This window comes from Vanellus vanellus, assembly GCF_965231255.1.
Source record: "Vanellus vanellus genome assembly, chromosome: 6".
NCBI lineage: Eukaryota > Metazoa > Chordata > Aves > Charadriiformes > Charadriidae > Vanellus > Vanellus vanellus.
This window is the reverse complement of record NC_138911.1, coordinates 17929200-17955958: the sequence shown is the minus strand read 5'-3', so window position 1 is coordinate 17955958 and position 26759 is coordinate 17929200.

Sequence of the window (26759 nt, the reverse complement as noted above, 5' to 3'; positions counted from 1 at the left end):
CACAGTTCAGAGAGGCTTTGGGGAATTAGGACCCACCTGCCTGGGGCATCTAAGCTGTAAATTAGGACCATGTCCATTGGGGTGTCGGTGTGAGGGCCACGTGGCCGGCGCTTTTGCCCAAACTATTATTCATGCTTGTCTAGGTAGAAAGCCCTTGCACTGGAGCCCAGATCCTCAAAGGTTTGGCTTGACTGGGGAATCAAATGCCTAAATACCTTTGAGGATCGCAGCCTTAGTCACTGCATCCGCAGCCAATTTTAAATCCACTCTGGAGAACTTATAAAGGCTTTTCGAACTGGACTCTGACCCTGACTGGCTTCATCCTGGTGGCACCGAGTGCCTCAGCCTCCCTCCTTGCTCCCCGCTTCCCCATGTGGAGGGGTTCTGGGGGGCCAGCGGCAGTTGCCCCTTCCTCCAAATCCTTGAGCAAAGCGATCACCTGAGCTGCTGTTTCAGTAGGTCACTGCGGGATGGGCTAAGCGCAGAGGTCAGCAGTGTGAGCTACAGCTGAACAAAAAGGTAATCTAAATATATATATATTAATATTTAAATAATATATAGATATTCTGATATGTTTCTATATATTTAAAAATGCATATTATTCTCATCCCAGTGAGAATAACTAGTTCAAAGCTGGGCTGAAAGGCTGGCGAGAAAGGACCTGTTCCCAGTGTTGGTCTGTGCTGGGTGACACTCTCGTGGGTGGCAGTGGCTTGCCACTGTACCAACACCTGCATTTGGGAGCAGTGGGAGGGACACAAAACATCAAACATCTCTCTTGGGACTTAGGAAAAGGCTTTCCCCAGGGGTAGGTTTCATGGGAGCTGCCATCTGCAATGTTTCCTGAACCTTCCTTGCCACCATCAGGTACATGCTCCTGTGTTAAGGAGAACTCTATTTGATCCAGCTTGAATATATAGTATTGTTCTCTTTTTTTTCTGTCCCATCCACATCCCCCTCAAAGTATATTTCCCTTCCTGCCTTCTTTTGCATTAAATTACAAATGGCGATTTCTTTAGATATGGTACTAAGTGATAAATAACAGCGCAAATTAATGCAAGCAAGAAATGATAAATGCACAGGAACTTATACTGTGAGTATTCAAAAGCTGATGGAGTACTTCTAAGTGTTGATAACATTTCCCCAATCTTTGTGGTGTTTGGGATCAACGTTTGAATTTATCTTTTATTATGTCCTGACAAACTCATGTCTAAACCCAGGCGGAGGTCATGGGATTGGTCTGGGACCATCTGAACTTAAGAGAAAATCAAAGTGCTGTGGTGCTGGGAAGCCTTCTCCTGAGAGTGCCTGACTGAACCTTGGCAGGGCAGAGCTTTCCCACCAGCTTGCAGACAGTGGTGGTGATTCCAGGGGAGCCCAAGCAGCTAACTTCTGGTGGCCCCGCAGCCCTGGTAGGCTCAGCATTGCAATGCCAGCTAATTGTGCCTCCATACATCCCCGTCCCCCTCAAACACCATCAGTCCCTAACCTAATTTTGTCTCCTACAAAATCGTTTCTATTCTTATTTTTCCTGCTCCTTGCCTTGCTTTTCTGCTTGTTTTCCCTGCCATGCCTCTGCACGCATATTTAGGGCCTGTATCTCTTTATGGATGTTTTCTTGTAAATATGGTTTTGGGCTCCAGCCTGCCCATTGCACGTCCAAAGGATGCTTGATTGGCAAGTCTCTCTAAATCAACAGGAAAATTGACTGCATGCTACTCTCTTATTTTCTTCTCCAGAGATCCACTTGGACTCCCTCCTCCTCTGAGCCAATGCTCAGGCCTGCCTGCTCCCTGTGGACATTTAGGGGAGCTTTAAGGATGCCCCACATTGATTTTTAGGTCCCAGGGAGCCCTGGGAAGCAGAGGTGCTGTCGAAGCGTGTTGCGCCTTACAGCGGGGCCACGCATGACTGCCCCGGCGCTCTCACGCGAGGTCCATGATGGAGTTGGCCATGCCTGGGGATGCGCAGCCGCACCGGCGGCACGCACGCAGCTGCGCCAAGTAAACTTGCCATGACCAGCTCCAGCTCTGGAGCGGGAGAGCATTCCCTGACCCAGCGGAGGCAGCAGCTCCCGGCAGCTCAGGCAGCAGCAGGAGCTGCACCGTCTCAACGCTGCTACTTCTCATTTATTCACCTGCTATTTTTTTTTCTTTTCTTTTTCCCCCTCCACTCTCTGGCAGCCGGATTTCCCTCGGACGGGACCTCCCCGCAGCCGTCTCTGCGCGTGTTCCCTCTGCCGAGCTCTAGGCGCTGCGTAGGGGTGGGCTGGGGGCTGAGTTTGCCCGAAGGGCATTGCTTTGTACCTACCAGATGTGCTGAATTTCTCACTCTGGCTCCCTCTGAGCAGCCCCCTGCTTCCTCTTGACCTTGCTGTAATTTAAATTCTCAACCTTTTGCCAGTCCCTGCAGCTGATTTATTCTCCTGATGTTTAATGTTGGATTTGTCTCTTTGGAGGAAGGTTATAGCCACCTTGGAAATATTTGCAAAGCAGAACTTCTCTTTTTTCTTTTTCTTTTTTTTTTTTTTTTGGTTTTTTTTTTTTTTGTCCTCACTCCTTGAGAGCAAACTAGTGTTACGGTATGTGGCTAGCCTGCAGTTCCCCAGCTAGCAAATTCTCTGCTGGTCAGATCTCTATGAGAGCATTTGCGTTCTGTCATTAAGCCTTTAGAGATCTTGCCAGCCATTGGTTTGGCATCCAGTCATTCTCAGCAGGACTGGTTGCCTGTATCCTGTCTTTAGCTAATGCTCTGTCAACCACAGGGGGAAACTCAGCCAACAAGATCTCTATCAGCCTTTCAAGGACCAGCAGTTCTGCCATGTGGACTCGAGTCCTGCACTCTGGCCTGATCTATTTATTAAAGAGCTCTGCCAATCAGTAGACCTTGTCAAAAATAATGTTTCCCCTTCTCGTCTCCCTCCTCCCTGGAAAATGTTGATGTGAGTGACAAAATGTTTGTTTTCATTGACTTATTCCATGGAAATTTACAGGTTTCATTGGAAAATGAAAGATATGTTTTCAGCTGTTGAAGGTGGTTCACTTTAAAGGTTTTCAGATTTCCAATAAAAGAAAAAGAATTTAAAATTTTCAAGGAAGAGCACTAATCACTGTGAATACATGGATTTCACTGAATGCCCAGCTTTCCAGCAAGACCGCTCTTTGCTAACGTTCACTAGTGACTGAATGGTTTTCCTGTCACAAAGGTGCTCCTGCAGGATGCCCATAAGGCTTGCTGTGACGTACATTGTCATCTGTTCTGGACAGTGTTGGTTACCTCTTGACACCCCCTTAGGACACATCATCGTCCTGCATTGCTGGTTGACTTGAGACATATAAAAATGACCTCTTTTCTTGATGGACTCTTCTGGCTGTCTGATCCTCTTGATGGCTTTCAAGCGTTGTTTGTGAAGGGGTGTTATTTATTTGGAAGACAGAAATGCGTGGCTTAAATTCTTCTCAGCAAAGACCTTGATCTAGTTGCCATTTCCTTCTTCCAGTCTGGACTAACGGTGGTCATGTAAGCCATAACTTAAAGGAGTGTAAGTCTTCACTCCTTTGTGTTTGAGAGACAACGTCTGAATGGAGAGGGAACCCTCCTAGCCACTTCAGACTTGAGACTGGGGTCTCACTTCACTTGCTCTTGAGATGTGCAGGAACCTGTGACAAAGCCAAGTAGTTAACACAGGTGTCTAGTCTTGCATTTTGACCGTGATATTGTCATTTCTTGCTCATCCAAGCACATCTGCTCCTGCCTTCCCCTCTTACCAAATCCTTTTCCACTGTTACCCTTCCAGTTGTAAACACACACAGAGGAGCATGCCTTGATTTTATCCAGGCCCTGGGCTTCCTCCTTTGTGGACCAGAAAGTGAGGCATTGCAGCCCCATACAAGCTGCTCTTGCAAGGAAAGCAGGGGGATGTGGGGTACCACGGGAAGCAGTAAGAGGGCAGGGAGAGAGGCACATCTCACCACATCTCTTTGTGCCTGATCACTCTCTCGTCTCTTTGCTGGCTGGTAACTTCAGGATTCATCATATGGCAGCAAAGGTAGAGGGGAGACGGTGGGCAAGCTGCAGATTGACATGCTAGCCCCCAAGCCATCACACTGCACCAATGGGGAGAGAGCCATGGGGCCATAAGCCAGATAAAGACAAACAAATATGCCGGAAGTAGAGCTGACCAGCAGGTCTTCAGATTCCTACGTCCTCTTCCAGTCTCATGGGTCTGTGTCCCTGTGACTGGCGCTGGCAAGGGGACACGTGAGTGGGTTTTGGTTAGTGTGAACCTTGAGGTGGTTGATGCTTCAGTCCAACGCCTCTGTTGCACCATGCACGAAATCGTCAAAGAGCTGGTAGGGGAAACACAGGAAGAGCAGGTTAACCGAAATAACTTTAAAAAATGTGGAGCATTAGGTAATATAAAATATAAAGTAAATAAGTTCAACCAGTCTTGATCAGATTTGAAAAGAATTTTTTTTTTTTTCTACAGAGAATTTATTCATTTTCACGGTTTATTCTGGCTTCGAAGAGAAAAGCCTTCTGAGCTTGAGTGAGTCCAAATTACAGACCCTCACTCTTTTGGTGAAACAAAGTTTTTGGTCCACAGTGGAACTGAATGGGAAGATTGTGCTTTACGATCAAACCCTATTAATGCTGCATAACCACATTGTTTAATTGGAATCCTCTTGCAAAAGGCTGAGTCCCCCACCTGGAAAATGGGAAAAGTGTCATGTAGCTGATGTGACTAATCACACGACATGCAGATTGAATGAAGCATGGTATCGGTGAGGAAGAGGAATGACCAGGGCAGTGATCTGGGACGTGAGATCTAGGTTCTCTGTTCCCTGCAAACTGTCCCTTTGGCCATGGCCCCATCACCTGAGATCATCCTTGTTAGATAGCAGTCCTCCACAGCTATTACTGCCTTGGCAATGTCTGTCAACATGCCATTAGTACCGATTAAGTGCACTATGTACGCAAAGCCCTAACCTGATGACGAAGGTGGCCGAAGGTGTTGAAGGTGACTTGGTACCAGGTATCAGCTCCTCAATGATAAGGAAACATGCAAGTCTTTTTCCTCTTGGCTCCTATTGCATTACTAAAGGCTCAGGGGGAGCCAGAAGGAACACAACGGTTGGACTTTGCTGGAAGCTCAGAAGTCAAGGGACTGGTGGGACACAAGACCTAACGGTCTTGGGAGTGAATAGGAGTAAACCCAGCAAGGGTTAGGTAAGGCCAGCGAGTTTTATTTTTGAAGTGGCACAGAGAGAGAGGGAAGAAGGGAAGGAGGGAACAGCTGTAAGGACGTTTTTGTTGCTGACTTGTCCAAAGGAATGTGTATAAACAGCTTTAGATGTATTTTTCTGAGCATGTTAAGTGTATTTATTGCTTGCTCTAATTGGTCCTGCCTCAAGTTAGCCAGGACTAAGAGTTCCCATGGGAAGTACGCTTCACTGACTCAAATGGCCTGAAGACTGGTGTTCGCAGTACGACCTGTGTTAATGATTGCCCCCAAGCTGTCCTTTCTCACAGCCTCCTGCCGGAGTGCCCAGGGCGAGCATGGATTTGGCCCTGCATGAGGGTCAACCGGCTGCGTGGCTTTATCGCAGGGCAGCAGCAGGGCCTGTCTGGCATCAGTGCTGGATCCAGTAGCATGGGTGTAAATGGCTGCATTTTCCTCCAGGGAAGGCTAGTCCACATGGCCGAGGCAGAGGATGCTTGAATTTATTTCCTAAGCCAACCACAAGCTCCTTCATTCAACCTGAGCAAGTCACAGTCAAAGGCTCCCTGAGCAGGGGCTGCATTTTCCCGACGTGCTGGTTCCCGTGCAGGCACCAACAACCAAAAGTGTTTTAGCATGTGCAAACACCCCTGCACGCACACAAAGTGCTTGTTCCCAGTATAAGCTGGACGACTTCTTTTTCTGAAGAGCTCAGTGCAAGCAGTCTGCAAAAGGGGGAGGGGGGGGGGAAGCATAAAACAGTTTCTCATTGCAAAATGTCATTTTGATGGAACTGACATTTTTGGCAAAGCCAGTATAAATTTCAATGTTTTGTTTTGTTTGTTTAAAAAAAAAACCAAACACAGAAAATGTCCAAATATGTAATATTGACATTTTCAGAACCAAATGTTTTGCTACTTCATCCTAGCACAGTTCTTAAAATTTTTCATAAAAATACTACAAAGAGACTAAAGGAAAAAGAAGTTTTAAGTTCTTCTAAAGTACTTGGGCTTTCCACAAATTTTCAGTTTTTAACAGGACTCAAGACTTGAGCCCATCCATCAAAGAGAAAACGTGATGCCCTCTTTTGGGAAATACGTGTTTTACCCCACTGGATATGCCAGTTAACTGTGAAAATGATTCCAAAGAGCCGTGCCTGCGGTTGCTGATCTTTTGCGCTGTCGGCAGCCTCCTGCCAGCTGAGCCATGCATATGCCTATAAAATGCATCCCTGGCAGAGCACCGGCACCGTTGGCTTCCCCACAGAGTAAGCGTCAAGACGGAGGTAGGCTACAACCCAGGTTATCGCCTCATTTCCAAAAGCAAGATAAAGCGAAAATTTAGCCAAGCTGCTGGACTTCTAAGAATTGCTCTCTCTGAAGGCACTCAAGGGCAAGAAGGGTTGAGGGAGGGAGAAATTTGGGGGAGGGGGTTGCTAGGTGCACAAGAGCGCGGCGTGGGGACTGCCACTGCCTTGCTTGTTGCCAAACTGTGGGGCCAGCAGGTGGTGTTGATAAGGAAGCACGGGTGTGGCTATCACTATTTTTAAGCTCCTGTGTTAGATACCGGCTATAAGTATTGAATACGATTGCAATTCTCCATCGTCCATTATATTGCTTTGGATATACAAAGAGAAGCTGGAGCGAGTGAAAAACTGAGCAGTGGGTTTGCGTTTGGTGACCCTGGATGCTAACCTGGGCTTGCGGGCTCCAGCAAGGGCTCAGTTCATAGAGATGCTGAGCCTCTGCCCTCTCTTCTGTTTCACTGCCACCTTTCTTTCAAAGCTGTCTTTCCTTCAGCGTTTCCTGAGTCCCACCAACCTCTGACGTGTCGGACACAGCTCACAGGACCTGGCGGCAGAGCCTCCCCGCGTGCCCGGGAGGTGATGCAAGTCACACCCGTCATTCGGCAGAGGATGTTGCAATAGGGTAATGAGGAAATTTGCCCAGGACCACTGAAGGGAATCAGTGGCAAAGGAGAAACGGAAAAAATCAGCCCCCAGGAGAGACCAGATTGCTCCCACCAGGAAGCGATTCGGGGGGTACGGTGGGTAGAGCACCAGGAAGACGTGTGCACTGTCACGCGTGACACACGTGCCAACCTTCCAGGAGCTTTCCAGAAGCTGTTTTTATTTTGTGTAGAAGTTGATGATCTGAGCCCCGAAGACCCCCTGTTCGGTTCCTCAGGGCAGTGCTCACAGGGTTTGCCAACCAGGGTCCCCAGAAAGTCAGATTTTAAGGCTGGTGGGGCTACGAAAGCCTTGAATAAGTTCAGCCTGCTTTTGACTTCTTTTTCCTTGCATCCTTCTCCACGGTGCTTTTTTTCCCTTGCCATCCCTCCCATGACATCTCTCTATCCCCCCTCCTCCTCCTGTGGCCCCCCACCAGTCCCAACTCCATCCTTTCCCGGAGTGTCCCAGTTAGGAAGCGAAGAGGTAACTACGTGCCAGCTAGTACCTTCTTATCTAGTCACAGTATGTTCCCCTAAGGGAATTTTTGGCTTGGGATGGTGTGTGTATGTGTGTGTGTTTTTATATGCTTTATTTTTATCACAGAAAGGATAGACAGTACATTATGTCTTCAGTCCAGGAGGTTACACATTAGATAAGAGACAGGCAGATATACTACAACTGCTCCAGCCCGTGAAGTTATGTTCCTGAGATAGCACTGGGAATGTAACAGGTAAACTGCTTCCACCCCCACACACATTCAGGCAGTGGATTTTGTGTCAACAAATCCAGATCCAAGCAGAGATTTCGATGTTGATGTTCCCGCAGCCAGAGAATAAAGTCCACGGTGCTCCCTCCGTCTCTGCCGCCCTCGTACCTTCTCATCAGCCCCAGCCTCCCATCTCCCCTGTCTCATCCGCTCCTCCTCCAACTTCATCCTCACCCCTCTCCGTCCATCTCTGGTCTGGACGCACGGTGTGGTTCAGCAGTCACGGTGGGCTCCTCTGAGAATACAGCTAGATGCAAAAGGGAAGGAGTGTGTATAGGAAACAGTGGTATCAACAACTTCATGATAGCAAATGTTAACAAAAGTTGGGAAAGGGAATTTTAAAAAAAATATATTTTCATATTAACAAGTAGGATCAGAACTGGTAAATTTGTGCCTACTTCTTGCACCTCTCTTGAACTATCTGGGTTAGTTAATGCTGGAGACTGCACACTAATTTTTAAAGGATTGAGGGGGAGCCACAGTATGACGATCCCTTTTTTTCTGTGATTGCAGTAACAGTGTCCTCGCCACTGAGCCACAGCTGTGGCAGGCTCCAGCAAGCATCCAGAGTCTGGTTCACCAACATCGCCACCCCTCACAAAGCTCAGGGGCACCCATCCACTTCCACAAAGCAGTCTCTATTTTGGCAAGGGAGGTGTTGCAGAGCCTTTGAGTCATCCCACAAATTCATGCCCTTCCTCACCTCCCCCCAAGCCTTCGTCTCACATTGTGAAGATTAACAGCATGTTGCAGCATCACCGTGCCGCAATGGGGATGGTGGTGCTGGGTTTATTTTCTCAGGAGAAACAGATAAAGGTGGCACCAGCTACTACCCAACACCGAAGCTAAATTAGTAAATTTATTATTCTTTTAAACCTGACAGACGTGACAGGGGCTGTTTTGGATTTTGATCCAAAGCTTAGCGAAGCTTGTGACCTCTGTATCAGCCTGACAATGAGCAATTGAGACCGTGCTGCCCCAGCATCCATCAAATGCAATGACTAAGTGGCTTGACTGGCATGACAGAGATAAAAGTCATTGTAACTAAACATTGTCACAAGATCGATGTCTCCCACTTAGAAAATATTGTCTTAACTTAGGCTTTAGTTTCTGGGTGTTTCTGTGATGGTCTCACCCTAGTGTCTGCATCCTTTACAAATATTACCCAGACTTTAATGAATATATCTTCGTGGCTTACCTGTGAGATAAGAGCAATCTAACACCCTAATTTCATAGTCGGGGAAATGAGGTACCAAGAGATTATCAGCAAAGTGTAACCACTCATTTTGATACCTGGCACGAGTCATAAATTTCAATTTTCCTGATTAGCTTTTTTGTAGCTCAGCGTGGCTTTGGCTGGTCCCACGTCCAGTCCCAAAGGTTGACAACCTCTGCAAATCCCGTCTCTCATATCTTGCACTTGGCAACTTGAAATGAGGGATATGCGACACACATCTCTATTCTCTAATTCCCTAACCTGTGAGAGCTTGACATTGCTTTTTTGGTGTCCTGATACTTCCATTCAGGCCATAGATATTCAGGACACATTTATCTTTAATGTAAAGCTGGCATCACCTCTGAATTGCCTATTATTTTTGAAGACTCCTGCGGTAAGCCTAATTTGGCCATTACATGCGGCTTGCAAGATTTAAAATAACTGAGCATGGCAAACAAATGTCAGACTAAGCTCTGCCTATGCCTCCCTCCCCTTCCCCAAAACTCCACACTGATTGCTCCAGCACTACTCGTGTAATACAAATGTGGGACCATGTGTCATCTCTTCTAGAGTCTTAACATGAGGAAAGACGGGGCTGCTGGAGCCCAGGCCGGGAAAGTCCGCACAGTTCTTACAGCTTTCTCCATCGGCACATGTCCCCAGTCCCATCCGGCTGCTGGGAGTTTGCAGGCTGAAGAGATGAGAAGGGAGGATGGTCCTTGCCTTATGTTGCTGGGTCTAGTTTGAATTCCTCAGCAATAGCTATGCTTCTGCTGAGCCCTTCGACAGCTTCTCGCCTCTGCCTTGGGGAGCCATGCAGCACACCAGGCATCTTCATCCCCTTCTGCACTTGCAAGTCTTCTGCCACCATTGCACCCTCGTGCATGCTGCCTGCTCCCATGTCTGCTCTCCATTTCCCTCCCTGCAGCCCTGTGGTTATTTCCTCAGCCGCCAAACCAACCACGTTCAAAGGTCACAGCAGGGATGCTCCCTCAAGGGCTCACGAAGGACCCATCCCACTACCTCTGCTCTGCACAATGGGGCTTCGCGTTTGCTTTTATGGAGATACTGCCTTGGAGGTCATGCTGCCAAGCCCGGGCTCTGCCTGCCTGGGATGATTCATGTGCTGCCCAGAGAAAGCGGTCCTTTCTCTTTGGTGCAAGCGGGACTTCAGCAACGAAAAACCTTCCCCATTCCCAACTGAGCTAACTGCTTTAGGTCGGAGACCGAGGGTACGTTATTAGCAAGGAATTGCCAAAATTGGCATGGTCTGGAGCAACAAATGGCATGTGAAGCCCCAGAGAGTTTGGCTTGCGCGGGTAAGACACATGTGGTGTTAGGTTTGGTAAATCCAAACCAGCCCTCCCATCCAAGGGCAATCAGCTCTGAGCACTGAGTGTGTGCTGAGAAGTTGCCACAACAGAAATGGAGCTGGAGACAGAGATGCTGGAACTGCCTGGGGTGGCCAGTTCCCAGGAGGTTTCAGTGAATGCCGCAGGTGCCCGTGAGCCAGCTCATTTGGAAGAGGTAGATGGGATGGACAGACGGACTCATCTCTTTGATTCTTCCTTTCTGAAAAAAATCCCCTCTTCTGTCTCAGCTTTTGGCACTGCTTCTTGCTGACTGATGCTCAGCTCAGACGCCAGGACGCTTTCAAGGTACGAATGAAGTTCTCAGCAGTGACTCCTGCACCTTTCAAGCCCTGACAACTAGTCGGAAGCCAAGGAAGTGCTTCTCCCAGGTCCCCCGGCTCTCCCAAACATCCCCCTCACCTGCCGCCAGCTCCTCCCTGCTTGGCAGAGCTTTGATCCGGCAGCACCGTGGAGGCTGGCGAACTCACGTTGCAGGTAAGACATTCCCCTCCTGTGTTTAAAGTTCTGGGGCTCTCAAAGTTGGCACATTTCTGAGGCTGAGCATCTCACAGAGGTTTTGGGAGCAGGTTATTGCTTTTATCTTTTTTTTTCTTTTTACCCTCAGGTCTCCCAGCTACTTGGGAGTGGCCGGGAGCAGAGCTGGGATCTGCTTCTCCTGGCGTGCACAGTAGGGTTGAGTCCCTGCTCTGCCATACAAGTGATAATTAATTGCTCTCCTTGGTGAGGAGCGCCTGTGCCAGCAGTAAGCAGCAGCGGCCGGGAAGCGAGCGGCAGAGAGCTGGAGAAATCAGGCGGCGTAGCTGCACGCTGTGCAGTGGCACAACCACAATGACAAGGGTATGGTGCCAATGTGGCTTCGGTACAGCAGCGTTTGGAAGCAGATAAGTCTCTGCAATGAGGATTGCTCCTGGGCTTTTGTACTCCCATGCTCGCAGGACAGGCTGGGTACATGTTTGGGCAGGGGGGATGCAACCTGGTAGGTGGTCCCCCCAGCCCGGGTGTCAGGCAGGGGAGCAGAAGTGCTTTCGTTCCACCTAAGCTGTGTCGGAAAACTGCTTTCTTTTCATCGTCTTTCTTACTTGGGGCTGTAAGCTTGGCGCCCAAAACACACACACAGATCCGAAGTCCGGTGGCCGAGGTAGGTGTGTCATTATGGGGACTGTAGAAACGGGAGCAGGAGGGGAGGCAAGAGGAGCCAAGCAGTGGGGTCTCCCCTCTTGCCACCCAATATTTTTGGTGGTCTTCATGTGCCTGACCCCTGGCTGCCTCCAGTGATATCCATGGTAGCTAGGGCTGAGCCTTGTTTAAACCAGACCTTCTCTATCCACTCCATTTCACTATTTCCCACCTTTTAAAATCCATTTACTACACCTGCAGTGATGGAAGACGGTCCAAGGAGCGTTGCCGTGGCCTGCAACGCAGCACGCTCCTGCATGTTTCCAGGCTAACGCAATGTTGCTACACCTCCCAGCATCCCTGCAGCAGAAAAACGGGACCAGAGTCCTCTGTGGGGATGGGATGAGAAGACAGCCTGGCCATGAACTCAGCCCTGCCTGCACGATGCGCTCCCAGGACCAAATGCAACCACACAAGCAAAAAGCCAGCAACCGGTGAAGTTTTTGCGAACACCTTTGAAGACATTTGGAAATTCTGATGCAAAAAAAAAATCGACAGTTTGCAAATTATTATTATTAATGTATTTTGCCTAAGTGACTTTTTCAGCAAGACAGGCAAAGAATACCATAATTAATGGTATTCTTTGCACTCTGTCCTATGCCCTTATTTTCACCATCTCCCACCTCTTATCTCGATTGCCCATTAATCGCTCCCTCGTTCATCCATATATTTAAATGGACAGGAATACAGATCAGTTGGGCCTTGAAAATCAAGCCTTTTCTGTTTAATATATTTCCAACTATGAGGCAAGACACTGATATTGGCTGAAAGTGGATGTTTCCAAAGGGAGTCTCATCTCTTACACTTCCCCAAAGAGACTTCTACCCACTGTCTTTCAGCACGCCTTGGGTGTCTGAGCGTTGGGTACCAAGCAGATGTTGTACTTGCAGCAGTGTACAAACTACTACATTCAGTGCACCAAAAAAAAAGTCCTGAGAAGTTCCCCAAACGTTCTTAAAATAGATTTTTCCATCATTTAGGGTCGCATGCATGCATGGCTGATGAGGTCTGGGAATCTGCTGTTAATTTGCTCATTAGGAGGTGTTTTGCAGTGGCTTTCAACACTTGTGAGTTCTGTGCTCTAAAGCTCTCACTAAACTTCTGACGGCAAACTTCATGAGCAGGGAATCTCCCACTTGGTAGGTCCGTCAATCCCCTAAAATCCATCCTAAACCTAAACTGCCCCCGGCCCCGTTCTCTCAATATAGTGCCAAGGCAGAAATCAAACATGCGCACGCCCCCAAATCTGCCACATTTGAGAAGTCCTGGAATGAATAGATCTGAACTGAGCTTTTACCTATCTATCCCAGGAATGTATCCCACTGCCTCTGACAACTTACATGTGTGCCGGAGAAGACTCCTGGGCAGTGACGTACGCGGAGGAGCAATGCGGCTGGGAGCGCGGTGGGGAATGCTGAGGATGCCACAACAGGAAGCACGGAGACATAACACGTCCAAGTGGGGTAACTGAGGCAGACGGAGCAGGAATGCGATTAAATTACCCCTGCGGGATTTGGCTGAGACAGCGGGACGTGCTGAGCTCATTCCTCCGTCAGAGGGAGGAAGCGAGCAGAGCAGGTTTCGCTGTTTGTGTTTTATTTTATCAGATAGGACCAAACAGCAGCAGCAAACGTTGCGGTTTGGGGAAAGAGGTATTTCAGCACATTCCCCAGCTCCTTCTCGCTGGCCCAAAGTGCGCCTAGTTGGAGGGAGAGGGGGCAAATGAAAGTGTCCCTGGGTGCTCTGGCATAGGAGATGGAGCCACCCACGGGAACTTGCCAGGAAGCCAGCAGATGCTGGAGGGGCAGATCCTGTGCATCCCAAAGCAGTGGCCACAGCCCTGCCAGGTGCACCCGGAGTCACGTGCGAAGGAGCTGGCGTATGCTTTTTGTTTCGCATGTGCTTCCCCCTCTGCAACACAAAACCTGTCTGCTCTGGCCGAAAAATGGGTCCCAGTTCCCTGAGGTGCCTCCACAGGGGTCTTGAGTACGTCAGAGGGATGACGACAAGGCACAGCCAACATGTCCTCTACAGCTGGTCTGAGCTACTCCTGCCCAGGGGAGTATGGTGAAACAAACCTTTGCAGGCTAATTCAGCGTGCAAGCTACGGGGCCCTTGTTTGATCTCGTTCTTCAATGCGGTCAGGAGTTTTCCTTTTGAAAGAGTTTCAGTTCTTTCACCCGGAAATGCCACTTACGCCAAAGCAAAACTATCTGCAGAAAAAAAAAAAAAAATAATTGAGTTTTGATACCAGCGAATGCAAATATTCTCTCGTCAGTGGTTTCAGCTCTGGGGAATCCTGCATTGAAAATATTGTAGGTTCAGTAATAGTATTACAAATAGAGTAAACGTGGAGTAAAAAAGTGAGGAAAGGTCAACACTGAAATGTTTTGTTGCCACTGATCTTCTCTGGACATATTAATTGTAACTCAGGCTTTGATAAAGTTTTCTGAGTTCTGGCTTCTCTCTGGAAAGAGAAAAAAAACATTTCTGATATTCTGGAAATTTTGCACAGGATCAGGAAACAGAGTTTCCCACTTAGTTTATTGATTATTCACCAAGCAGCAAGGCTCTTTGCCCTCATGCTGTGCTTCGTAGCAATACACGCACGTACTGGATCAGAGCTACAGCTCTTCTCGTCTCAATATCCAGCCGCTAAGCAGGCTGAGACCTGCGTGACAAAAATAGGGCATATTTTCAGATGCCGCTTGGGAAACGCTAGATTTTACACACGGCGTGAAGATTGTCTCCATGCTGATGTTTTTAAAATACAATCGTATTTTGGGGTGGTGAGGGGAAGAGACTGAGACACTTTCCTGTATTAAAAAATCCTCTGAGTGTTACTTTTTTTAGGTTTTGCGGGGATCTTAAGTGCCTTATATGATGCCCTAAGAAAGGAAGACCACCAGTCCGTCGATGTAGCACGGCTTGCTCACTCTTCTTCTTTCTCAGTCCAATTTGGAATTACTCCTATCAGGCCCTTTGCATTTTAAGCACAACTTCCCAAGTTCCATCCCTTCATTAGGACACAACCACGTCCAGCAACACCCACAAGAGTAGGAGCTCACACAAAAGCTGGGAACAAGGTTTTCAAAAATTTGGAAAGCAATTCCCACAGCGACTGGTTTTGGCCAGGATCTGCAGCATCCCTCATGACAGATCAGAATCAACAAAGAGGACCTCAGCAAAACTGCTTTAGGTCCCAGATATATATTTCCTTTTAATGACTCCTGCCTTTACCAGATTGCACACTGTTTATAGGTTAAACCAAGGTGGTTTTTGACCCTACCTGGCAACACTGCAAGTCTCACATGGTATCTGAGCAAGAAGTGAGGTTGCTCCCAGGCTTCTGTGCAATTCAGAAGTCAGGATGTTTATTTAAAAGTTTCCAGACTATATGGACCGTGTCAGAGCTCTGAACTTTGCTGGAATTTCTGAAACGGTTGATTATGGGTTTCAGTTCACATCTGAGAGGAGGATTCAGGTGGTTCTTGGTGCGTTCATATTCCTGTGCTTGTCTTTCCTGCTTTTAAGCTGTCACCTACCAAAAACATGCTGAGGTCAGGATTCAGCTGGTGGCCTCGCTGGTGAGAGAAGCAAAAACTGGCCTGCAGTTCCCTCTTTTAGCTTTGCACGAGCTTGGGAGTGCTGACCTTAGTGAAAACTTGTTTTTGTCAGTGTTCAAAGCTGCTTGCATGTTGCTCAAGAGGCAGAAAAGCAGTAGCCCCGAACTGGTTAAAGTCACTTCTCTGATCGCAAACTCTGACCCATCCCCAAAATGCTAATTTCTAGCACCAGCCCGAAAAGAGCTGCCCAGCTTCTCCCTCCCACCCCTATCCCTGATTTTTGACAAGTGTTAGATGTTGTGGCTTTTTTTCTTTTTCTTTTTTTTTTTTTAGATCAATCAATCTGATGCTCTCTCTTCTCTTGTTACTATATAGCAACTATCAACTCAGACACAATCCATCAGGTGTACATCAGAGCACCATTCTTATTCTTCTTTTACTAACAGGCTGAGGGTCCTAAAGAGACGGCTGAAGAACAAACCCAGGTTTTAGCGTCAATGAGTGTTACTCTATGGATCCTGGGATGTTTCTGAATGGGTTTCTTTGAGAAACAGGGGGAGTCCAAGGGATGGTTTAGCTGTGAGCAGCTTTGCTGTCTGTCCTTCTTCCAATGCGGCCATTGCCAGGCAGCCAAAGGATCAGTCATTCCTGTGCCATGAGGACTCTGAGACCTTTTCCCAGGAGGAACTGATCCAGATAAAAGCAAAGGATGGGAGGAGAAGTCGCAACACGCCTACGCCCCTAACAGCCCTCAACTGAGTTCAGCCATGGCAGCTGCATGTACATTACAGTAACCCTGAAATGGCTCTTTCTGATGACACCTGAAGCTCATGTTGTGTTGAGTCAGGCATTGCCTTTACCCAAACACCAGTTGGTTTGGCCTAGATCTAAGGCAAGCTCGTTCCTTGATGCCCTGCTGACAGGAGAGCCACGCTTGCTCCAAGCTGTGCATCCCTTCAGCAGAGAGCCAGCATTTACAACCCCGATCGCTGCAGCGCTCCTGTGCATGGTAGCCAAGAAAACCTGCAAGAGCCACAGGCTTGAAACATGCCCATGGAGAAGATGATTCTCCTCTGGCTCATTAACTCCTGAAAAGACTTTAGCCAGGGCCAGCTTGCCAAAAATAACCCCAAAACTCAATGACACAGGGACAAGAAGCCAGCTGGTTAGGTATAACCAGAGGACTTAGCTACCTCCCTAACCATTGTCCACCCTTATTAATGGTTAAACTCTCTCTCTGTCATTGCTTGCTGTTTCTGGCCAATTCCAACTCTTTCAGGTGGGAGGGAGAGTGAACAATGGAGGAAAAACAATCCCAAAGACCTTGTATTCCTCAAGACACGCATTTAAACAGTACCTCAGGTTACCTGTAAGTGGCATTTGTTTTCCTGTTAAGGGATATTTATGTGAATTCCGGAGTGCATGAATGAGCAGGGCCCTTAGCCTTGTCTTGAAAGGGGCGAACAGGTATTTGTGCGTAACTCCCATCCTTTGTACTTGTGTGGCATCCTTCCCTCACCTCCACAGTATCTCAGAGCCTCAGTTTTCTGCTTATTTATCTCCATGGTATCCCGAGGACTTCTTAAAAAATTAGGTCTGACCGACTTGCCCAAAGTCACACAAAAACCTGGTAGCAGCACAGAGGACTGAGTCGAGGATTTGTCGGTGTGGTAGGTGGGTCACCATGAAGTCCTTCTAGTGCACCCTGAATCTCACAGCAGCCCTTTGGCCTGGGGCACCTGCTGTTCTTCTTGCATGGAGGGGGGGATGAAGCTGTGCCAGCCTTGTGCCCTCGTGGGGCTCTGTGCCACATGGGTGCCCATGCATGGCGTGGCTGGAGCCATGAGGGCTTTGCCTGCCGGCCATGGTGCTGCAGGCAGGTAACTCATGCCCCTGCTCAGCCGCTGACATCTCAGCCCTTTACTGAACTGAAACTGCTGAGAATGACAGATCTGCTAAACCACATATTTTTCCTGTTGCAGTCAGATGGTCAATGACGGTTGAACTGAGTCCACTGCCTCACTGTCCCTCCTGTCCAACGGCCACGACACTATGTTTGAACCAGGTATGTGTGAACCCCCTCTGGTAGATGAAAACCTGTACCTGGACTTCGCCTGAGACTTGACCCAAACTACACTTGACCCTTCTGTCAAGTTTGAAAAGTTCAGTCAATGTTTCTTTCAACTTTCACATTCCTCTGCCCTCTTTGGGATTTGACTGGAGGTAGAAGCACCGAAATACCCCGAGTAATGCTGTCTTGCAGTAATTTCTGACTCTGCTGAAACCAGACTTTCTGATTCTGGTTAACTCTTACTGTTTCCGGTCTAAAAAAACATATGGGCAAGGTTCAAGTGGACATCCAGGTCAGCAGCTTCCAGTGCTCTCCTTTGCAGGTGATCAGTCAAAAATCTCTCTGTTGAGTTTGGTGGCACCAACATCAAAGTTACACCAACAGAGGATTTGGGCCCAACGTTTTTCACTGCTTGTCTGCACCGATGTCACCATTTCAAAGCCTGACATAGGATGGAATGAGCAGATCCTGCCAGTTTTCACTGCCTGCCTTTGGCAAGGAGCTTTACCAGAGGTGAGGCGATGTTAGCCCCTCAATCATATGTGGCACTTGGTAACCTGACCTTAAGGACAACACGGAGACTTTCTGGGAGTCCATTGCTAAATTGCCATGCTACTTAATTAGCTTTATGCTTTCTTTTTCTTTTTTTTTTTTTTTCCTCCTTATTGGTCTTTAATAAGGCAGGCAGTCTGGTTCACAGGACAGTATGCTGGGAAGATGGGCCAATACGAGTGTTCTTCTATGCATAGAAATCTCATATGTCATAAATGGGGTCTCTTGGGCTGTCTTTCCTATTCCGGCCCTGATTTACTACCATATGCTCCTGCAGATGCTGCTGTGGTCCTTGTCTTGCCCTGAGAATTGCCTGAGCCTCGGATGGGCTGAGGGAGATCTGGGGGCATCAGGGCCAGCCGGGCATGGGTGGCACATGTCCTTAGAGCAGTCAAGAAGCTGAGCAACAAAACGTTATGAGGGGATAATGAACCTTTTGCAGATAATTAACAACATCAGCCAGCAACATTTCAGCCAGCCAGGATGGCTTGAGCATCTTCCACTTGCCGAGCCCTGCCATCGAGATCAGAACCTCCTTGCTCTGCAAGAAAATTAATTGGGGGGAAGAGGCAAATGGAGGTGGAAGTCCTTGTATTTAACATCTGCTAACAAAAGATCATTTAATCAACTGCAAAAATAAGAATAGTCACTTCTCCAGCTTCCCAAAGATGTGTTCACGTGATGCTGCAGCTCTTCTCAGAAGTGTGCTCCCTAAAGGATGACACTGCCAGGAAGGGAAGGCAGTTTAGTTTCAGGAAGGTTACAGCTTCATAGGACGGGGAAGACAAGGGCTTGAGTCCTGAACTTGATGGCCCCTCACATGCGCGTCAGGTGGCCCAGTCCAGCCTCCAGCCCTGCCTCCCTACCACAACAGTATAAGAACAAAGCAGCCAGAATTTAGCAAAAGGCGGTTAAAAAAAAAAAAAAAAAAGAGCACGTAAGTATTATGCTAACACCCTGTCACCTAAAGGGGTAAAGGGACAGCTGGCTGATACCATTTTGATGGTGAGGTATGTGCACCTGGATGGATTCTGTGTACAGCAGGACCCTCTGTTTCCTGAGAAACAGCTGAAAGACGAATTACGGAACATGAAAGCAGCAATGCCTCCAGTGGGATCAGGAGAGCACCAGATTCAACAGCTTTGCCCCAGGCAAAGAACAGGTGAGTCCCTAAGGATGCTGCTTTGCTTCCTTGCTGGCTTTTCCTACTTCTCAGGGGAAACAGGGTGAGTCCTGAGATTATCATCTGCCTGTGAGCAGCAGCCACACCGCCTCCACCACGCTCTGAAACCAGATCGAGATGGTCCGTTGCCTGGTTGCACTCACAGAAGATGCCTTGTTGGGGCCTCATCAGTTTCTTCATCTCCCTCCAGAGGGAAATTATGATGGCGCATGGCTGGTTCCTTACTTCGTCTCAACTCACTGCTCTTTCGCCCCTCTCTCTCCTCGTTGGCGCCTCCACTGTAGTCTTGGTGCCAGTGTGTAGCAGGAGGGGATCTTATCTCCAAGCCATGTGGCTTAGGGGCTGGAGGCCAGCACCTTTCTTCCAGTAGATACCATCCAACCTCAAACCCAGCATCCAGACCTCCAGATCAGTGACCCGAAGTGACCCTTTATGCTGATACTTCTGTCCAGATGATGGGTTCAAGAAATGGTAAAGAATTTTTCTAACGTTACTAATGTGAAGAAAAAAAGACCTAGCAAACCAAAATATAACTAGTGCTCAGTTGCCTCTTTATCTGGCTGCGCTCTACTTCCATAAGTTGAAGAACTCCATGGTGCCAGGAGGAATGTGATAGAAGTTCTTTGTCTCATAAATTATTTTGGCCCATTCTCCCCTGGGGAGATAGGGCATGAGAGCAGGAGCTGGCAGCATGGGTTCTGCTCCCAGCTTTGGCACTGACCTGCTGCGTGACCTTGGACAACTCACTTCACCTCCTCTGAGCTTCTGTTTCCCCTCCTCTCTTTTGTCTGCCTTGTTTATTTGGACTGTCAACTCCTAGAGAAAGGAATTCAGCCTCCCTGGCTGCTTGCAGATTGCATAGCATGACGGGAGCCCGATTGGACTTGCTCCTGGGAGGTACTACAGTAAAAAATTCATAACGATGACTGAAAATTCACATTTGCTAAACAATTGTATGGGAGTTTTTAATTATTAAGTGGCATACATGAATTAGTGGGACATCTCTGCCACTTCAAAGCGCTTGTCCAGGAGCAGCGACTGCTGTTTCTCTCCTTTTCCATGGCCACACCGAAGGCTGTATCTACCAGCCCCATGAATTTTGACATCTCCTTCTCCCTGCCCCAGCTGCACAGTGGGAGGAGTGGGAAGCATCTGCCGGAGAAAAGGGAGAGTTTGTTGGAGGTAATGAAGAAGGCTCTTCTTGGAGTCCTCCCCCTCGTGAACATCTGGACAGATAACAGCTCTTCTGAGAAAGATTGAAAGAGCTGGGGAGGCCTCCTGGAAAGTGCAGGGAAATGCTCCACCTCGGAACTGATCAGCGCAAAGGGTAGAAAGGCTGAGAGAGGCTGTGGGGGCTAACGCCACCCCTGTCACCTAGAGGTGGGGGGCAAAACAAATGAAACGAAGGCCACCAAAAACCTATGGGGTGGATTGTCTTTGGTGAAACCACAAGAGCCTTCATCCCAAAATATACCTCTTTTAGGCAATTGCTGCACCCTTGAAATCCATTTAACCATATGGATAGTATCAAGAGGTGTAATAAAAGGTTTGCCATTGCGTTCACGGCTCTGGAGGAAACTCCATGCTTAGCTGCTGGCTTCTCCTCCTCTCAAGCGAGTCTCCCCAACAATGCTACCGCTGTCCCTTAATGGAGACCATGCCCTCTTCCTTCCGCTCTCTGACCCACAGCTGGCACACCAGGACATCACGATATGGGAAGAATCGCATCATTTACTCTCCAGGCCACTCTACAACAATAGGTAAGAGCAGATGGTTTCTCTAATGCGCCAAGGATGTTTTCAAAAAGGCCAAAATCCCGCTACCCTTCCAGCAGCAGCCTGCAGTTTGGCAAACTCCACTTGTGCGCTCATCTGCTTTTAAAACGTCTTAAGTGCATTGCATGTGTTGGCCTGGCATTGGCTTTCTCGGGCCCAGTGATACGGAGGGCTCTGCTGGGAGCAGTGTGAAAAGCAGCTCCTGAAGCGATGCTTTCTAATTGATGGGACCGGAGGGCAGGCACTGCCTGCTGTCAGGGGAGACAACCAAGCAAGCTGTTAAGCAATCAACCAGAGGCCGATGCAGGATTGTTCCCACTAGTGCTCTTCTCTGGTGCTCTGCCCGTTTAGGGCTGCCCCGGTCCTTTCCCTGCCTGGCCACCTCTGGTTGGCCACTGCAGGAGCATCCCTGTGGTGTGAGTCCTTCCTACCCCGGCAAAGCCTGGGAGCACAGAGGGGCTTCTGCCTCCAGGTGCATCAGGTGGCATGAAGCAGGCACAGACATAGGAGGGACAACCTAAGAGAAGAGAACGCACCCGGCCTTAATTCCCTTCTCCTCACTACAGCAGGAGCTTAGGGACCTCAGGAGAGGGATGAGCACACGTGGAAGAGCGATGCTCAGGTGCAGGGTGAGCGGGAGTGAGGATCCCCCCCTGTGCATTGCCATCACGGGTGTTTACAGGTCTGTGGTTTGCCACTGGATCCAGCTTGCTGCACACCCCGAAGCTGTCACCACGTAAAGCAGGCAAAGGGCAGCGGCTGCGTATTTAAAAGAAACATAACAAGAGAAGAAAAGAATTCTGTTTTTCAGAGCTCGCAGGTTGCTGTTAAGCAGCTACTCCTTTCCATGGCAGTTGCTGTGGCTGAGAGACCACTGCAGACATGCAGTTGCCAGGGTCTGAAGGGCAAAATTCCTGCGTCTCAGTCTCCAAATTCCTCAAATAAGTCCCTCCAATTTTTATGTTTTCATAAAGACATGGCCTGCTGCCGGGTGACCTGGAAGAGGCATCGCAGTGCTTTGTCAGCACACTCGCCTCACTGCAGAAGCTAAGGACCAAATTGTCTTATTAATCATTTAAAAAGTGGGGAGGAAAAAAAAAATAAAAATAAAAGGCACAGTTCTGGCTAATTGTAGGGGGAAAAAATGAGGTCAGAGTTCATTTTTCTCTCAGCTGCCGCTTCACAGTTCACTGGCTGACAAGGAAAGCAAGATAACAAGAGACGGGAGATAGTTCAGGGAACAACCTCCCTCTCTCTCCCAAGGAGAAGTGGGGGAGTTCAGCTTTCTGACAGGGATGGAGAGGCGGTCACGCTGGCTGCCGAGCTGCAGGACTTGGTGGAGGGGACGCCACCAGCTCCTCCAGGAGGGAGCAGAGGGTTTTGGCCCCGGTGCACGCAGAGCACAGGGGAAACTGTCTCAGATTTTGCCACCCCATAAACATACTGACATCGGTGCTGCTCGCAGGGAAGTCTGAGCTGGGAGGAACCGGGAGCCTCCCGTTACCAGCAGTCGTGCAGGATTTCAAGCGGATGCATTCGATTCAATCTCAGCCTCAGGGTTTATCCACTCTGTTTTTTTTGGTTTCTTTTTAATTTAACATCTATGCAAAAGTATAGATTGCAGGGGAGAGCGGGGTCCTGCTCCTTCCCGCTCTAACACAGGGGCGATGATACCGGCAAAGCTTGCCAAACCACCCTTCCCTCCTTCAGTCCCCTACAGTCGCTCCCACTACAAGCGGCAACTGCTGGAGTAACCGAGACCTCCTCAGGAGCATGAGATCCAGAATCATTCATTTTATGGGGCCCTCCTGCGAGAGCAAGGGATTTGTTACCCTGACTCCTGCTGGGGAAGCGCTCCCACAGCCAGAATGTGAAACACAATACAGCACGGGCTCTGACATTCAAACTGGGTTATTTGAGGCGAGTTCGTTACACGGGGCCTACACAGCACAATCCCAGCAGTAATTATACAGGCTCCTTGCACCATTCTGGCTAGTTAAATGCTAACTCTCGCCTGAAATCGCAAAGCCGCCAAGCAAAACCACTGTGCCGTGGCTGGTTTTAGGGGTGTAGAGGGAGGAAGCGGGTCAGGAGAAGGAATCGCAACCAGGTGGTGGTTGTTTGGTGAAGATCCCTGTGCTGGAGAACATACGCTAGGGTGGGATGTTTGCTTCTATGAGCATGAGCAGTGGACTACGGCAGGTGGCTTGGGACCTTCTTCGGCAGTGGCACTCGTGGTAATCCCAGTGCTAATGCTAGTGCTAATGCTACAGAAAATGAAGTGATGGATAAAACTCCTAAGTCAACAACGCAACATGCACCAAAATCACTAGGGTTGTGTTAACAAGGCAGGAGAGTTTCAAGAGGATGTGGGCAAACAGTGCCAGCAAAATGTCATGGGAATAATGTCGAGATTGCTTCAGGCAAACGGACCTGTTTGACTCTGGATTCACACAAATGGTTCGCCATTGCTTACTGATGTCCTTATCAAGTATAATACTCATGGCTGCAGTTCAGTGCAGGTTTTGAACTCATTTCCTCTATGATTTCAGTCCAGAAGCAGGAGACCCAATGTGAGGCATCCTCTACTAATCCTGCCTCACGTCAGCTGTCCCCAGTGTAGGTCTTCACAAATGAGATAGGCATCCAAACTCCTGTTATAGTCACGGGTGGTCTAGTCAACAAAGAGAAGTTTGCAGAGTCATCCTAAAGTGAACACCTACACCTGGTCAAAGGAACTGTCCCATAACTTCGTGGAGAATAACTGTGTCTGAGATGCTGCACGTCTGTCATCCCCACTGCTAGATTTGGCCAATAAAAGACTAATGTCTCATGTTGTAAATACAGGGACTGTGTTCAGAAACAGAAACTCTCCTAAGTCAGAGTCTTTCAGGCAGTAAAGCAAGACCTCACTCTTGGACCATGGAGAGTCTCCAGGTGGCATCTGAATCTGCTTTTAGAAGCACTGTATTGGGTTTGTATGTCAAGCTTTTGGCCGTAGGGTGCGGGGGGCCTACAGGGGTGGCTTCTGTAAGAAGCTGCTAGAAGCTTCCCCTGTGTCCGACAGAGCCAATGCCAGCCGGCTCCACAACAGACCCACCACTGGCCAAGGCTGAGCCCATCAGTGACTTTGTGATAACATATTTAAGAAGGGGGAACAAAACCTGTGCAACTGCAGCCAGAGAGAGGAAAGAGACCATGTGAGAGAAAACAACTCTGCAGACATCAAGGTCAGTGAAGAAGGAGGGGGAGGAGGTGTTTCAGAGATTCCCCTGCAGCCCATGGTGAAGACCATGGTGAGGCAGGCTGTCCCTCTGCAGCCTATGGAGGTTAACAGTGGAGCAAACATCCACCTGCAGCCAGTGGAGGCCCCCACACTGGAGCAGGTGGATGCCCAAAGGAGGCTGTGACCCTGTGAGAGCAGGCTCCTGGCAGGACCTGTAGGCCTGTGGAGAGAGGAGCCCACGCTGGAGCAGATTTTCTGGCAGGACTTGTGACCCCATGGGGGACCCACGCTGGAGCAGTCTGTTCCTGAGGACTGCACCCTGTGGAAAGGACCCACACAGGAGCAGTTTGTGAAGAATTGCAGCCCGTGGGAAGAACTTACATTGGCGAAGTTTGTGGAGGACTGTTTCCCCTCCCACACTGGAGAAGGGGAAGAGTGTGAGGAGTCCTCCCCCTGAGGAGGAAGGTGCAGCAGAGACAGCGTGTGGTGAAATGACCGCAACCCTCATTCCTCGTCCCTCTGTGCCATTGGTGGTAGAGAATTCGGGATAAAGTTAAGCCCAGGAAAAAAGGAGGGGTAGGGGGAAAGTGTTTTTAAGATTTGGTTTTATTTCTCATTGCCCTACTTTGAATTGATTGGTAATAAATTAAACTACTTTCCCCAAGTTGAGCCTGCTTTGCCCATGGCAATAATCGGCGAGTGATCTCCCTGTCCTTATCTTGACTCATGAATCTTTCGTTACTTTTTCTCTCCCCTGTCCAGTTGAGGAGGGGGAGCGATGGAGTGGCTTTGGTGGGCACCTGGCATCCAGCCAGGGTCAATCCAGCACAAGCACATTCAAAAATAAGGACATACACATGGGACACCAAGCACAGTTGTCAGAACAAGAGTCCATGACAGGAGTGGGAGCCCTCGGTAGAGCATCTTTCATTTGAAGGGTGCAGACACGTCTTAGCAGATGCACTGGTAGCCTACAGAGCTACAATGCTTCTTCCAACAAAATGAGGAGCTGAGCTGTCTCTTCCAAATGTGATCCCTGATGGGTTTTACACAGGTGTTGGTCCACACCTTGGGAAAGCTCTGGCAAGGAGGAAAGTGGAAGGTCGCATGTACTTCTCCCATCACTTCTACAATCCCTGGATTTTCCCAGCACGTACCTCCATCTTCCTGCATCTTTGCTCTTCTCTTTACTCTCAATCAGGTATGCAATAAGAGGGAAGGAAGGGAAGGAGACTGGTCAAAGTGTAGACCTGAAGGTTTGCTGAGAAACTTTGAATTAGAGCTCTATCTGAGGTGAAATCAAGGCAGCGTGGTTGAACAGAACAAGGGTTACAGGCTCCTTGTATCTGCTTTGGATGCCAGCAGTTATTCAATAGCCTGTGCTATGAAGGTTAGGCCAGGTGATCACAACGGTCTGTGAATATCTGTCTGTATCAAACACAGGACTATTTGGCTTAGGGAGAACTATCTGGAAGGTGTTGCCTAAAGGTAGGATCAAAAACAAGGTCCTGAACATCTTTTTCTTCCTTGATTGAATGTGTGCCGAGCAGGCAGGGGTCACGGGGCAGGTGTGTGGCAAGACAGATGTTGTTAACCCCCGGTGACAGATTAGCCTCTTTCCTGAAAGCCTCACAAGTCCCCACCGGCATTCTGGTGGTGCGACAGTGCCAGGGGCCGAGCAGCTAAATGGCAGGTGGGCCATTGGTCCAGACACCAGATAAACATGAGCAACCTCCAGCACCAACAGTGCCACCATGCTCCGAAACACAAAATGACTTCAAAACTACCCTGAAACCATAAGGCACATGAGGAGGAACAGTGGATAACAAAGGCTGAGCAGAGGGTTACAAACCTCTCCAAAGACCGCGTCCCCCAGCCCCTCCAGACAGACTGCCCATCGCTTTCCTTCCCAACCGTATTTTCTCCTAATGGAGAACAATTCCTAAATGCTTTTGCTATGGAAGTAACAACGTGTCTTTTTTTATTTTTTTCCTTTTTTTTTTTTTTTTTTGGCTGGGACATCAATAAGGACCCTTTTGCATTGAGACATGAAGGAAGAGAAGGAAAACAGTCTTGTTTTCAATAAGACGGGGTCTCTTCCTCCGTTGCTCAACTGCCCATTTGCACAAGGCTTTCTGGCCCCGTAGTATCCTGTTTCCCTGGAGAGTACCGTCGACATGGGGAGGCGAGGCAGCGTTGGAAGGTAGCCTGAGGATAACAGGCGTTATAAAGAGGAATTTTTTTCCCTGCTGTTTTTGTTTGTTTTACCACAGAGGCTCAGAGGAGCTGGCCAAGAGCCTCACACAGCAGGTGCTGCCTGGGAATGCAAGGGGAGCAAAATTCCTACTAAATGGAAGCATTATTTGACACCACCGCCTTTCGCAATCTTTTTCTTTTGTTTCAGACAAACTCCAAGGCCTCCTGGGCTTTGCGGTCAAAGCTGCGTTGGACTCTTCTGCAGGGGAGGAAAGGGAAGTAGTAAGGGTGTCCCCAAACACGCCAAAGGCTTGGGTGACAGAGACTGAGCCTTCTGGAAACAATACTGCTGGGTTCCCACAGAAGTAGCGAGAGGGCCAAGAAAAAAAGAAAAATCCCTTTTGTTGGCTCCCTCACAGCAGTTTTATATCTTCTTTCTTTTTTTTTTTTTTGTTTTTATGAAGAAGAGGTTGAGCCTGCACACCCA